Source organism: Cervus elaphus, chromosome 24 (genome assembly GCF_910594005.1).
Source record: "Cervus elaphus chromosome 24, mCerEla1.1, whole genome shotgun sequence".
Lineage (NCBI taxonomy): Eukaryota > Metazoa > Chordata > Mammalia > Artiodactyla > Cervidae > Cervus > Cervus elaphus.
The window spans coordinates 13687281-13700086 of NC_057838.1; the positions used below are offsets into that span (position 1 = coordinate 13687281).

General features: G+C 45.3%; 1 protein-coding gene across 1 annotated transcript in view; it reads right to left on the bottom strand.

Annotated features, from left to right (window-relative positions):
• The window catches only part of VOPP1 (VOPP1 WW domain binding protein), a 146931-nt gene that overhangs the window by 111094 nt on the left and 23031 nt on the right, over positions 1-12806 (bottom strand). The gene's annotated exons all lie outside the window — the stretch shown is intronic.

A 12806-nucleotide genomic window follows, 5' to 3' on the forward strand; every position in this document is an offset into this window, starting at 1 on the left:
AATATGAGGAAAAAGCTGGCAAATATCATGGGTTCTGAAATAGGTACTATAGTGTAATGAAAAACCAGCATCTCCCAATACACAACAAAGTCTATAATCTTAGGAGGGAGATGGGGGCATCTTGTTTTATCACCATGTATGTCTTGGATGAGCCCGGAGTGACAAGGATGGGACCGGCCACCTGGAGACACGGGGCCTTGTAGGCACTGGAAGTGGATTCCGTGGGTTCTGCTGACAGAAAGAAAGCACACCTGAGAGGTTTGCCGGCACACAACGGACAGGTCAGGCAGTCAGAGACCAGGTGTTCCAAATGGACCTTAAATTACCTAAAGGTTTGATAGAAGAGATAGGACTCAGTTCAGTTCAGTTCCTCAGTCGTGTCCAACTCTTTGAGACTCATGGACTACAGCACTCCAGGCTTCCCTGTCCATCACCAACTCCCGGAGCTTGCTCAAATTCATGTCCATCGAGTCGGTGATACTCTCCAACCATCTCATCCTCTGTAGTCCCCTTCTCCTCCTGCTTTCAATTTTTCCAGCATCAGGGTCTTTTCCAAGGAGTCAGTTCTTCGCATCAGGTGGCCCAAGTATTGGAGCTTCAGCTTTAGCATCAGTCCTTCCAATGAATATTCAGGACTGATTTCTTTTAGGATAGACTGGTTGGCTCTCTATGCAGTCTAAAGGACTCTGAAGAGTCTTCTCCAACACCACAGTTCAAAAGCATCAATTCTTCGTGCTCAGCTTTCTTTATAGTCCAACTCTCACATCCATACATGACTACTGGAAAACCTATAGCTTTGATTAGACAGACCTTTGTCAGCAAAGTAATGTCTCTCCTTTTAAATATGCTATCTAGGTTGGTCATAGCTTTTTTTCCAAGGAGCAAGCACCTTTTAATTTCATGGCTGCAGTCACCATCTGCAGTGATTTTGGAGCCCCTGAGAAAATAAAGTCTGTCACTGTTTCCATTGTTTCTCCATCTATTTGCCATGAAGTGATGGGACCGGATGCCATGATCTTTGTTTTTTGAATGTTGGGCTTTAGCCAGCTTTGTCACTCTCCTCTTTCACTGTCATCAGAGGCTCTTTAGTTCCTCTTCACCATAAGGGTGGTGTCATCTGCATATCTGAGGTTATTGATATTTCTCCCAGCAATCTTGATTCCAGCTTGAGCTTCATCCAGTCCAGCATTTCTCATGATGTACTCTGCATATAAGTTAAATAAGCAGGGTGACAATACACAGCCTTGACATACTCCTTTCCCAATTTGGAACCAGTCCATTGTTCTATGTCCAGTTCTAACTATTGCTTCTTGACCTGAATACAGATTTCTCAGGAGGCAGGTCAGGTGGTCTGGTATTCCCATCTCTTCAAGTATTTTCCACAGTTTGTTGTGATCCACACAGTCAAAGGCTTTACCATAGTCAATGAAGCAGAAATAGATTTTTTCTGGAACTCTCTTGCTTTTTCTATTGAGAGGGTAACACATAGAAAGGCCAAAGGTCCCCAAGCTGCAGGAGGAAATAAACTGCAAGTGGCAGACTTTTCCTTCTCTACACAGAATTAAAAGAGGCTTCTTTTAATTCTGTGTTGAGGACACCTGGTTCTGACTTGAGCTAACCAATGTGTTTTCCTTAAGGAAATGTTTTTCTTAAGCTATGTTAATGAAACTATGTATTTGCTTTGAAATCTGCCTTTCTTCAAAATGGTTCCCCCTAAGACTAACTATTCTTTTCTTAAACCTTGGGTTGATAACGGTGCAACAAAGTAGTATTCATTCCAGTTGTTTTATGGCTGGGGGACAACACACCTCATGCCATCCTATCTCAAAAATGCATATTGTGGTAGAGGGGCCTGGTGAAACTCCCTCAGCCCTGAGGTCTCACTTGTCTGATTAATAAGCTTGCTAGCAGACATAAAACACCTTGCTAAAATCTATCAAGGGGGCAGTCTTTCTGTCCTCTTCTGATGTCTATGTCAGAAGTTTTCTCTATCTCTCTTATACTTTAATAAAGTTCTGTTACACAAAAACCTCCATTAGTCAAGCCTGGTCTCTGGCCCGAGATCAAAAGCCTCTCCTCTGGAGGTCACAAACCCCTGCGCAGCACACGGCTCACAGCGGCAACCTTTCACTATGATCCAACAGATGTTGGCAACTTGATCTCTGGTTCCTCTGCCTTTTTTAAATCCAGCTTGAACATCTGGAAGTTCTTGGTTCACGTATTGTTGAAGCCTAGCTTGGAGAATTTTGATTATTACTTTGCTAGTATGTGAGATGAGTGTAATTGTGTGGTAGTTTGAACAATCTTTGTTTGGGATTGCAAACCTTGATTGGGAAAGCTGACCTTTTCCAGTCCTGTGGCCACTGCTGAGTTTTCCAAATTTGCTGGCATATTGATTTCAGCACTTTCACAGGATCATCTTTTAGGATTTGAAATAGCTCAGCTGGAGATAGGAGAGGAGATAAGACCAGTTCACCATAAGCCATTCCCAAGCATTAAAAATATCCAGGTTCCTTTTCACAAAGATGGTGCCGAAGGTGACGAAGGAAGCCCATGACCCTCCTAAAGCCAAAGCCAAATCAAAGGCTTTGAAGGCCAAGAAAGCGGTGTTGAAAGGCATCCACAGCCACACACACACACACACACACAGAAAGATGGTGCCGAAGGTGACGAAGGAAGCCCACGACCCTCCTAAAGCCAAAGCCAAATCAAAGGCTTTGAAGGCCAAGAAAGCGGTGTTGAAAGGGATCCACAGCCACACACACACACACACACACACACACACACACAAAGATGGTGCCGAAGGTGACGAAGGAAGCCCATGACCCTCCTAAAGCCAAAGCCAAATCAAAGGCTTTGAAGGCCAAGAAAGCGGTGTTGAAAGGCATCCACAGCCACACACACACACACACACACACACAAAGATCCAGATGTTACCCACCTTCCGGCAGCCTGAAACACTGGCTAAGGAGGCAGCCCAAACGTCCTCAGAAGAACGGCCCTAGGAGAAACAAACTTGACCACTATGCCATCATCAAATTTCCTCTCAGCATCGAGTCAGCCATGAGGAAAATAGAAGACAACAACACAGTGGTATCCACTGTGGATGTCTAGGCACCAAATTAAACAGGCTGTGAAGAAGCTCTGTGGCCTGACATGGCCAAGGTGAAAACTGTGATCAGGCCTGATGGAGAGAAGGCATATGTTCGAGGGGCTCCTGACTATGATGCTTTGGATGTTGCCAACAAAATTAGGAACACCTAAACTGAGTCCAGCTGGTTAATTCCAAATATAATAAAAATTTTCACTATAAAAAAGAAAAAGAAAAAAAAATACCCAGGCTCCTAAAGCAAAGGCCCATTTATTAAGACAGTTATGGGGCAAAGAGGTTAGCAAGGGCTCAAGTCCTTTTACCATTTGCCCTTCCCTCAGGGCAAGTGGCCCCCAGGTCAGGGATCCACACTTCATGGAATACAGACTTGGTAATATGGCTTAATTTCTACCAAAATCCTCCAACCTGTGACACAGCCAGACAAAAACTAAGGAAGGCAGTGACCCTCAAACATCACTTTTGCGATTGGGACAGAACCAGAGATCCATGTTCTTAGAGATCTTTTCATGTTTCCCACCCTAAGAAATAATCTGTTCAACCTTCACGGTCTCCCCAGGGTGGCTGGGAGGAGCAGGGCCACACTGGCTAATGCTCTGTGCTCAATACACAAAAGGAGGGGACATCTGCCTAGGCATGCAAGGCTTCATCTACTTTCTTTAATCCAAACACTACATTCTAAACAGACACACATCCAACTATATGAAGAACACTTTGCTTCTTCCTGGACAAGAGAGTATGGGATTGTTCTAAAAGAAATCCTCTCTTAAAAAAAAATAATCCTATATATTTAAAAACCTCCACTCCGATTCTTTCTGAAGGAAAAAAAATGGTGCTCTCAAGTCAGGACAATGCTCGTTTTCACCCACTCCCATCAGGGTAGCTGCAGGGATGGACTCCTCTGACCAGGGAAGCAGTGCCTGGGTCACCCACATCAAAACTGGCTGCTCTCTAGGATGCTCCTGGGGCCCACGCCGCTGAGGACCACAGGGCTAGAGTCAAGGGGACAGAACAGCAGAGTGAAGGAGCACCCCAGAAAATGCTGTGCTGGGGAGAGGGCGCAGCACTAGACCAAAAGCTCCTGGCAGAATCCAACTTCCTATCATTGCGGAGCTCAGCCATCTGGATCGACAGTCCAGCCCAACACCAACCGAGAGGTCTACCTGGCGTGAAAGCTGGGACCAAGGGGTAGATTGTCAACCCACCTCCAAGACAGGGCATCTGCAACACCCAGTAAATGCACACATGTGCTACAGTCTTAATCCTCCAAGTCTCATAACATGGGGAAATATATTTTTGTTCAAATAGCAAACATATAATATGTGACCTTGTAGTCACATACACTGCTGAATGTATAAATTTGGGAGTATAAATTTGTTTTAAAAAGGAAGCCTGGCGTTCTGCAGTCCATGGGGTCGCAAAGAGTTGGACACAACTGAGCAACGGAACCGAACTGAACTGAGGGTGTAGGGGGTAATACCAGTAATGAGTATCACATTTCTTTGGGGGATAGTGGTGATTGTGTAATCTTGTGAATATGCTGAAAATTACTGGATTGTAACTGTAAAAGGGTGAATTTTATTGTATGCAAGAAAGGACTTGGGGAACGAGGAAGGGGTAAGTTAGGGAGTTTAGCACTGACATGTACACACTGCTATATATAAAATGGATGACCACAAAGGATCTACTGTATAGCACAGGGAACTCTGTTCAATGTTATGTAACAACTTAAATGGGAAAAGAATTTGAAAAAGACTAGATACACGTATAACTGAATCACTTTGCTGTACACCTGAAGCTAACAAAACATTCTTAACCAACCATACTCCAACATGAAATGAAAAGTTAAAATGAGAAAAATAAAGAAAGGTAGGCAGAGAAAAAAATAAACAAATAACAAGCAAACTTTCTCAAAGTCAGTTTGGTAATATATATCAGATACTTTTAAGTCTGTCAATAAGCTCTGATCTGGTTATTGCATTTCTAGAAATCTATTTTTTTTTAATCCAAAACACACCAAGATGCTTATCTCATGATTCTTAAAACACAGAAAAATGGGGAAGAAGCTAAATATTCAACATCAGGAGAATGGATCAGCCAATCAGTAGCCACATCATAAAATATCATACAGCTTCTACAATGTTTAAAGGAAATGTAAAATGGAATAGAAGTACTTATGACAGGAGAATACAAAACTTTATGTATGTTATGACCACTGTATGAAGGATGCAAAGAAAACGGCTGGAAGGAAAACATCATTTGATGTAAACAGCTCCTGTCTTGGTGTAATGAGAGATGTGGTTTTGTTTCTTCATGTATTTCTCTACTTTAAAATTATTTCATGATTAGAATGCATTAGTTTTATTTTCATAATAAATACAGCAATTTTTAATTATCAAGTTTGAAAGTCAGAGATCACATTGTTTTGCGACAGGCTTCTTGGAGGAGGATGGCTGTGAAATGGGAACAGAAAGACAAGGAGAGAGGGCATTCCCAGAGGAAGAAACAGCACCACCAGAAGCAAAGGGAGGTTCTTCTGTGTAAACACGGAGCACTCCAGTTTGGCTGACAAATTACCTATAGATTTCCTAGAGAACTGAAACAGTACAAGACGTGTTCTGTGCTCAATCAGTTTCTGAGCACTTTCCATATCTCAGAGGCCAATTTTCCTACCCACACCCAAAATAAATGAAAGGATGTGTTGTTCTGTCCTCCCAAGGGAAACCCTGAGTGGGGAGGGGTCCATGAGGTGGAGAAGGAGGGCCTGGCTTCCCTTCAGGACAGGAGGAAGGAAGGGGAGACACAGCGAAGGAGCGCACGGAAGCTGGAGCAGGAGGACAAGACAAAGTGGGTGCTGAACCAAACAAGGGTGGAGAGGTGGAGGGAGAGAACTGGGACCAGGGCAGAGACCAGCGACATGCCGGGGACTGCCGTGGGGGGCTCACTGCAGCTGAGGGCTGTGCCTTCAGCTAGTTTTTAACATGCATTGCATGGATAAGGTGGGCCATTTAAGAACCAGATGAAATCGACAAATACTGGCAACTTCTGGATTTAGAAACAGCAAGGCTAGAGGTCAGGCTTCCCTGAAGGGTCAGTGTTAAAGAATCCACCTGCCAAGCAGGAGACTCAGGTTCAATCCCTGGGTTAGGAAGATCTCCTGGAGAAGGAAATGGCAACCAACTCCAGTATTCTTGCCTGGGAAATCCCATGGACAGAGGAGCCTGGTGGGCTACACTCCATGGGGTCGCAAAGAGTCGGACACAACTGAGTGATTGAGTGTAAGTATGAGCAAGGAAAGAGTTTAGCTGATTTCAAAAGCTCTGCACAAAATGCCTTTCCCCTCAAGAAGCTTAAATTGCCTTCAAAGGCTGTTGTCTTCACACTGTCTCTAGGAATATGGTGGCAAATATTTTCATTCCCACCTTACACTGAATGGCTTCCCTGATAGGCAAATGACATATCAAGGACATCAGGCATTATCAGATGTCTCTTACCTGGCAGATCTCCACATTCCACAGGACTGCTAAGCTCACATCCTTCCAGATGAACAAGAGTTTCCCTGTGCTACAAATAAAGTCCAGGAGAGCTAAGTGACATGCATAATGCTGGAATCAGTTTAAAACTCAGGAATGTCTGGGTCCAAAGCTGCCTTTTCCTACCACATTACATCACCTCCAAAAACCGAGGGAGACCTCAGGTCATGGAGTCTAAATACTCCAGACGGCTGATGGGGATTTACTCACAGAAGAAAGTGATAGGGCGGCTGGTGGAGACATTCTCCCAGGAGACCTCCAAGTGTCGACCACACTAAACTCAGAAAGGGGCCACACTGCGGAGACAAGACGCAGGACTCCCTAGACTGCACTCTTGAACCCAAAGAAACAGGTACACACAGCACTGGCTGCAAACTGCTGACGAGTACTGGCATTTTAGGAGAGACATGCAGCCAAGACCTGCGCCTCATATTAGTCAGTCGGGGTGGAGCTTTCTGTCTGGACATCAATGTTGCTACAGCAAAAAAGGCAAATGACGGACAACATGATTACAACTGTCAATCTTCCTCCAAGGAATTAAGCTTGGAACCATTCAGGGAGTGACAATACAGGTGCAGGAGTTAACTGCATCTCATAACCTCATTCCCAGTATACGTTATTACACTACCAGGAGGCACTGCTGGAAAGGAACCAAAGTTCATCTCTTGTACCAGCTAATTTAAAAGTCTGAATTCAGGAATTCGTTTTTGCAAAAAGAGAGGTTAAAAGGAAAAAATTTTTAATGCCCCTAGTCCCTAGCAACTAGTTTCACCACCTAACAAAATTTAAACGGGATATATTTTCATTTCTGCTTTTGCACCACTTGGGAGGAGCGGTCAGGAACACACTGACGGCCTTCTCACCAGTGGAAAATCTTTGCCAGAGGTTTGCTTTCAAAGTGAGGGAAATAAAAGACGAGCCTGGGGAGCCAGAGGTTGTTTACCAATGACACAGACCCTAAGACGAGGTTACGAGGCTTGGCTGTGACTGCTGATTCATCAACTGCAAGACATAATATTCAGATTACATGTCTAGGCCTAAAGATGGGGGTTTTGCTTTAAATATTTCCCTTAACAAAACCAATGAGACAAACTGGGGCTCCCCTCAACTCTACCAGGTGGCCCCACTCCCTGTTCTCAACCCCAACAGCTCCACACCCCCCCACACACACAACATGGCTACTGAGTAATTCATCACCACATAAGAAGCCCCCCACCCCGATTCCACTGGTATCACTGGGCTCCCTCTCCTCCACCCTAAGCGCACACACACACCACTGCTCACACACACTCCTCCTCCCAGAGCCTGGAGCCTCATAGTAGGGCTGCTCCCAAGGCTGTCCTGCTCAAGAACAAGATGGTACACTGCACGCCACAGTGGGGGCATTCAGAAAGACGGCTCTGGCAGGCATGTCCTGGTGGGATCTCAGCAAGGCTGCCTACTCTGTTCAAAATTCACAATCTTGGATATCTTTCCCTCCAACCCTTGGTGATTTCCAAAATGTGAAACCTTACTCAGAACTGTGATCACCAGTAAGGAAGACAGAAAGAACTAGCCATTCAAAGGCCCTCCTCATTTACTGCTGACGAGCCAGGCTCCAAAACTTGTAATCAGTCAATTCTCATAAGATAAAACATACTTAGACATGTGTGATCTCTGCTCTTAGATGCAGCATCTGCTTAGGGCAAGGGTGTATAGAGTCAGAAAGCCTCGGGACAGGACAGCCACACCACCTAAAGAGTGGACAGGGCACCTGCGGGCACTCTGAACTCAGCTAAGGCTGAGTGGAACTTTTAGGTCCATTCATGGATTTCAAACAAGGAAGTGACAGCTTGGGTTAGGGCCTTAAGAGAGCACACAGGCAGAAGAAAGAGGGCTGTCCACAGGAAGAATGACCTGGACTGAGGCAAGCGCACAGGTTGCAGGCCTGAGAGAGGTGAGTTCCAGAAACTTGGAGGAGTAAGCGTGAACAGGACTGCAGAGAATGCAGAGCAGGTGGTGTGGGAGTAGTCCAGGTTTCTGGAGCAGCATTCTGGGTGAGTGGTGGGGCCATTTATTGGGGAAAGGATGGGCTCTATTTCAGATACAGGCCCTCAGAGATTTCTATTAGACAACCAGATCAATAGGAGCTGGCACTTAGCAGGGAATTCCTGGGTGGCTGCTGCTGCTGCTAAGTCACTTCAACCGTGTCCAACTCTGTGCGACCCCATAGACGGCAGCCCACCAGGCTTCGCTGTCCCTGGGATTCTCCAGGCAAGAACACTGGAGTGGGTTGCCATTTCCTTCACCAATGCATGAAAGTGGAAAGTGAAAGTGAAGTCGCTCAGTCGAGTCCGACTCTTTGCGACCCCATGGACTGCAGCCTACCAGGCTCCTCCGTCCATGGGATTCTCCAGGCAAGAGTATTGGAGTGGGTTGCCATTGCCTTCTCCGAATTTCTGGGCTAGAAAAACATATTTTGGAAACATGAGCATAAACACTGTAATTGAAGATTTAGGCATGAATGAGTTCCTCATGATCGTTCAGAGAATGAGAAGAGGATGAAGTGCTCAACCAAGGGTAGAAGACATAAATACGCAAGGTGCAGGACAAAGTGTGGAAGGGGATGATGCTGACTTGAAACAATCACTGACCTTTAGTGTTTCAGTTTTCCCCACACACAAGAAAGGTGAAAAGAAAGCTCCGACCATCTTCATTTATTTCACACATGATCTTTAATAAACCACTTAACTTCTCAACCTTGGTTTGCATCCTGTAGAGTAATGATATTTACAAGGTTCCTGTGGGGAAACAATAGGGCACCACAATTGAAAGGGTGAGCAGCAAACTGCCGGGGCGAGTGAGGTCCAGCTTTCATGGGTGGGAGTGCTATCTTGGTTCAGCTTATTGTTCTAGGCGGCTCCTTCCTTAAGTGTCCAAGTGTCAAAAGCTCTCTAGGTGCGAGCTCCTCATTTCCCTGCCCCACACCTCATTATTAGAGTAGTAATGGCCCATTATTTTCACAGCAGTGGCATGTCTTTTTGGCTGACAACATAATTCTTTAGGATGAGTTTTAAAAAGAAAACCAAGTTTCACTCACATAATTTCTACCTACAAAGGCCTTTCAAGGATTATAATCCTACCAATTTAAAAGACTGATTGGAATTTCCCTGATGGTCCAGAGGTTAATACTCTGCTTCTACTGCAGGGGTCATGGGTTCAATCCCTGGTCGAGGAACTAAGATCCCATATGCCACACAGCCAAGATAAAAAGACTGCTTGTACTAGAAATACTTCAGTGAGTTCTAATAATGAAAATATAAGACAGAAAATAAATACAAATTAGTGAATAATGCCAAATAGTTCATAAACCAAAACCTACTTGCTTGTTTTGTGTGTTCTAAGACATTTTCCAACAGATGTGCATAACAATTTTTACATGGCAATGACAATATGTATGTGCGCCCAGGGCCTCCCAGCTCACCTGTGCAGGGACCAGTCAGTCACATTTATGAAGCACAAGGCACTCGCCTGGAGTCTCTGCAGCCTGCTTCTGAGTCGTCACTCTCACAGAGCCTGTCAGGCCTCCTTAAACTTGCCCGACCCAATCTGGCACAGGGTACCAGGCCAGACAGGTTGGGCCCCTGACTGCAGCCTACCTAGTGAGGCAGGTGAGGGTTTGGGGGGGTTGGTGAGGCAGCCCAGCAGAAGATGTGACTCAAAGGCCACAAAGACAATCCAGTGAGGGCACTGGTTCCCGAGTCGCCTTCCAGATCTTAAGCTTGTTTATCCATTCTGGATTCCACGAACCAAAATCCCCATCTTCCCTATTTCCACAGTCTATTTAAAATAAAGACACATCACTTAAGGTAACATAGGTGAATTTCTCAGACTTTAAGAATGGAAAAGCCCTACATGTGAACCATCCACCAAGAACTCCTTTCAGGTCAGGCTACCCAGGAACTGCAGAGAAGAAAACGTTATTATTATATGAATGTAAACACTTAGGGCAGGGGAACCACAGTATTTAAGAACACAAACTCTGAAGTCAGTCTGAAGAGGTTGGAATCCTGACTCCAGCTAGAAAACCTTGGACAAGCTTCTTAATCGCCTGTGCCTCATTTGGTTCACCTGCAAAACGGACATAATGCAGCAGTAAATTCAGAGAAGGGTTGTAGAGATGAAATGTCAAGTGTTTAGCAGGATATCAGCAAGATGGTCGAATAGGTGGTGCCCAGCTCACACCTCCCACACAAAGAGCAACCTGGCATCCCTCCACAGACAAAAGGGTCTTCTTGGGAGCTTTGGGATCCATGTATAAAGTTGCAAAACCCTGATGAAGCCCAAGACCAAGAAGAATTGCTTGGAGAAGCAGGCTTGCTGACAGTGGCCCTGGCTACAGACCAAAAGCAGCCCTTTCCCCACAGACTCGGCTCTGGCCCAGCCTGGCCATGGTGCAGAGAACCAAGCTGCCAAGGGACCAGGAGATGCCACACACACCCATGCCCCTGTTAACAGGACTTCCAGCCTCAGACCCAACTGCAGGCTGGAGGCAGTCCTGTGACCTGGCCCCCGCCCCACTCTAAGGTGGTTTTGGAGTCACTCCTGCTGGCCCGGGGACCCAGCCACACCAGTCTTTGCCCCTGAGGAGGAAATGGCAAGTACAGTATTCTCACCTGGGAAATCCCAAGGACAAAGGAGCCTGGTGGGCTACAGTCCACAGGCTCACAAAGAATTGGACGTGACTGAGCACACACCACCAAAACCATCATGTGTGTGAAAGAAGGTATAGCTAAACCAGATGCTTACTTCCCAAAGTAACAAGTCAATAGTAAATATATAACAACAAAATCAATCATAAACTTTAGGAGAAGCATTCTATTTAAGTTATAGACTTAAATATTAGAAGCAATTTCTATCAGTGTTGAAAATAGCAGGTCTGCTGACTTCAGTCCCAGCTGCAGATGCTCAAGCGGCCCTACCACTTGATTCCAGGCCCAATCTGCCATGATGCAGAGGCAATACTGCCCACTCGGGAAACCAGTGTAAGACACACTTGTCTGAACCCCCAGTGGCAGGTCTGCTGACCTCAGTTCTGATGGTAAATCCTGAAGTAGCCCCGTGACAGTCTAACCCCACTCTGCCCTGGTCCCAGAGGCAGTGCTGCCCACCCAGAGACCCGGTGGGAGAATGCTCAGGGACACCGTGGATACCACACTATCCATGACCCTGCTAGAAGGCCTTTCAACTGTGGACCTAGATATGGCACCATGACTAGGCTATTCAACCCCAGTCCTGCAAGCAGTCCCAGCACCCAGGGAATAGACAGGATTCAAACCACTTGCATCCCCAATTACATGCCTGCCAAAGGTGGACACAACTGAGGACCTGGCAGCAGCCAAGTAACCAGGCTCTAGCCCTGCTCAAATTTAATCTGTGAGGCAGTTCCATCAGCCTGGGGACAGAGCAGCAAAAGGTCTTAATCTACCAAAGCCAGCCTGTGAAAATAGGAAATGGTGTTTGCTTCTTCAAATGCACAGACATCAACACAAGGCTACATGAACAGGCAACCATGGCCCACCACAGGAAACTAATAAAGCCCCAGTAGCTAAACACAAAGAACTGGAAATCTATGACTTGCTTCACAAAGAATTCAAAGTGATTGTCTTAAGGAAGTTCAGCAAGCTACAAGAGAACACAGGTAGACAACTCAATAAAATCCATATAAAATACATTAACAAGAAGAGAACTTCAACAAAAATATAGAAATCATTAAAAAGCCCCAAACAGACATTCTGGAGCTAAGGAACACAATGAATGAAATGAAAAATCCAATAGATTTCTTCAACACTACTTTACCAAGCAGAAGAAAGAATCTGTGAAATTATCCAGTGGGGGGGTGAGGATGAAACAGAGTGAAGAAAGCCCATGGGATTTAAGGGACACCATTAAGCAGATCAATAGATGCACTATGGGACTTTGCAGAGGAGAAAAAATTAGAGGCAGAAACTTTCTTTAAAGAAATAATGGCTGAAACTTTTCCAAATCTTGAGAGTGGTAAGCCCATCCAGGTTCCTGAAGCTCAAAGGTCCCCAAAATATCAACCCAAATCCTCAAAGGATCAACCCAAAGAATGTTACACAGAAACATATTATAACTAAATAATCAACATCCAAAGACAAAAT